The sequence below is a fragment of the Arachis ipaensis genome, chromosome B09 (genome assembly GCF_000816755.2).
Source record: "Arachis ipaensis cultivar K30076 chromosome B09, Araip1.1, whole genome shotgun sequence".
NCBI classification, from domain to species: domain Eukaryota; kingdom Viridiplantae; phylum Streptophyta; class Magnoliopsida; order Fabales; family Fabaceae; genus Arachis; species Arachis ipaensis.
Genome location: NC_029793.2, coordinates 2,599,536 through 2,602,850, shown reverse-complemented (window position 1 = coordinate 2,602,850; position 3,315 = coordinate 2,599,536).

Here is a 3,315-nt window from a genome sequence, read left to right as displayed (position 1 = left end):
TCAATACCAAATAATTTAATTTAATTTTTAATAAATTTTAATTATTAAAAATTTAAACACAGGTTTAGTGACTAAAATTTATTGATGAAGATTAAAATGTTTAACTAAAAATTTCTTGAAAAAAATTTGATTTAAAGTATTACTCCTCTCTTATTGATGAAGTCAAAGTTGTATGTATAAGAGAAATTAATGGTAAATATGGTCATTAACTTATTGGTTCATTATCTCAAAGAAAAGAAGAATAACAACTATGTTTTAGTAATTGTGAAGATTTAGTCAATTAAACTGTATTTGGAAGAGAGATTAAGATTGAGAGATAGAGACTAAATTAAATTTATGTATTGTGTTTATATAAAATTAACTAAACAAATCAACTAATCAAATTAACATACACTTACTTACAATTTGTAAAACTTTTTCTTAAAGATTGATTGGGGTATTGTTCCACTCTTATTGATGAATTTAAAGCGTATAAGAGACCTTAATACCAAATATAGTTACTGAAAGAAAAGTAGGACAATTGCTATGTTTTAACAATTGTGAAAAATATTGAATATGCTTTGCTTCTTTGAAAAAGAAGGTGCATGCTTTGAAAAAATCTCATAATTTTTTTTCTAATAGTAACGATTGATAATGACAAAACTCGCTATATTTACTCGTCAAAACGCGTTTAAAATAGAGAGATATGAGATATCCACACTTTAAAGTATCTTTCATTTTCTTTTTTAACCATATATATATATATAATAGTTTCGAAATAATACCTAAAATATTATGCGTACATCAATTTAGGTTATGGAAAAAATATATATACGTAAAGTTGTAAAGATTTCATAAAAATGTTGAAAACTATATTAGGTTACAAAACAATATTTTATTTCTATTTCTTCTTTTTTTAAAACTCTAATTCGTAAACAACTCCACAGAAAAAAAAAAAAACCTTCAAGCTGATATGGATTAGACTAAAGCCTTTTTTTTTTGAAATTATATTTATTTTCTTTTTATTATGAGTTTTTTATATAGCTTTGTCCAAAAATTTATTTATCTTTTTTAGTAATTGTTGAATAATTTAAAAATATTATTTGTATATTTTTATTTTATAATTTAACTTTTTAGAAATTAAAATAAATTATTTATGTTATGGAATTAACGCTTTTATAAACAAAAAATGAAAGTCACAAACTTACTCTGATACCACTTGTTGGGCCACCAAGGAAAATTTTTTACCACCGAAAAGACTTTGGAGAAGAATCAAGTGAGAGAACAGACTCTGATACCACTTGTTGGGCTACCAGGGAGAGTTTTCTATCACCGAGAAGACTTTGGAGAAGAACCAAGTGAGAGAACAGACTCTGATACCACTTATTGGGCTATTGTGAAGAGTTTTCAACCACCAGAGACACTTCGAAGAGGAACCAAGTGAAAGAACATACTTTGATACTACTTGGGTCACCATGAGGAGCTCTCAATCACTTGTCAAAGAGGAATAAAGTGAGAAAACATACTCTGACACAACTAGTGCATAGAGAGAAAAAAAGAAAACAAGATTTGTGCCATATACAAATAGCTAAATTTATTATATTAGATAAAATAAATTTAAAAGTGTTATAAAGTAATTTAATTATTTATTTATTTATTATTATCTTTTAGAAGATAGCGCTATGTGACATAATTTTAAAGTTTGGAGATTTAACTTCGCTGTCACGCACTTAAATACCAAATAAGAAAAGATAGACCAATAAACTATCATAATAGTGTTGAGCAATTCTATTATTTAATCACTTTAATGTTTATCAATTATCATGATAAAGCCACAATTAAAGGTAAATTTATTAGAAAAATAAAATTTTAAAGTGTCTCTTATGAGCCTGGACATTATTTAAAGAGCATAAATGAAAAAATATTTTATCATAATTCACATATTTTTTGTTAAATGACTAATAAAAGTAATTAAATTTACAATAGAAAAATAGTTAAATTTATTTATAATAGTATAATAAAAAAGATTTATGAGATGGTATAGCAATGATTTATTAGTATCTGCTTTTTAAGGTATACATAGTACGATTAATTTCATAAAAATATTTTAAAAATCTTTAGTTAGTAATTTTAGAACACTTGGTTAGTTGGTAACAATAATGTTAGCACTAAATTGTTTGAATTCCAAGTATATTATTTTTTCCAATTTGTTGAGAGAACTTTTTTTTTTACACAAGAACAAACTTTTATAGTTTTATTTATAGAAATAATTAAACGACACTTATAAATAATAAAAAAATATTAGTTTTAGAATTAAAAATGAAAACAAATATTTTTTATGTTGAACTATAAATCGAAAGAAGACACAATATTCGATCACAAAGAATTTAAAAAAATAAAAATAAAAATAAATCTAAATCATTTTATTTTTAAGTCTATACTGATGTGTTATTTTTTTAAGATAAATTTAGAAGTCTTCTTATTAATCTGTAAATATGTTAAGAAAATTTATATGAATATATATTCATTTACATTAGGGATAGGAAAGACTGAACTTATGTACATACCAGAAAATTGACATAAACTTACGGGAGATGAATGTAATAAATTTTTGCTTAAAATGTAAAAACATTGTGTCAACTTCACTTCAAAATTTTTTCATTTATTTGCTATCCTAAGTTTGAAATTTCCACACAAGTGCACAACCCACCAAATAGAAAATGTGTAAAAACAATATTTTAAAAATATTTATAATCATTCATCCTATATTTTTTGTTTATTTTTAAATATTATAATAAAAAATAATAAATATACTTTAAAATCATATAAGTTTTTTTATAATTTCACGTAATCACAAATTCTACTAATTTGTTTTCTAATGTTATCATAATTGATGTGCATTTCTACCGCTATTTTGCTATATAATATATACAAATAAAACGGTGATCAAATGTATCGCGCATACTACAATAATTTCGGCAGATAACGACATAAATTTTGTGATGGTATTATAACACCAAGAATCAACTCTCTTACATGTTTGGTACGGTCTCGGTCTCTAAGTCTTTGAGCAAGTAGTCTCTGTGAGTTTGTAATTATTGGTGGAGTAACAATTTTGTGTTGTAAAAAAATGTATATCCCTTAACCCAATAATGGCTCATTGACTCTAAGATTAATTTAATTAATTTTTAAAATTTTAAGGATAAAAATGAATTACATCTAAATTTTTATAGACTATTTTAATTATACATAATTAAAAAATACCTAAAATATTATGCGTATATCAATTTGGTTTATGAAAAAAAAAAGAGGAGTATATATATAAAATTGTAAAGA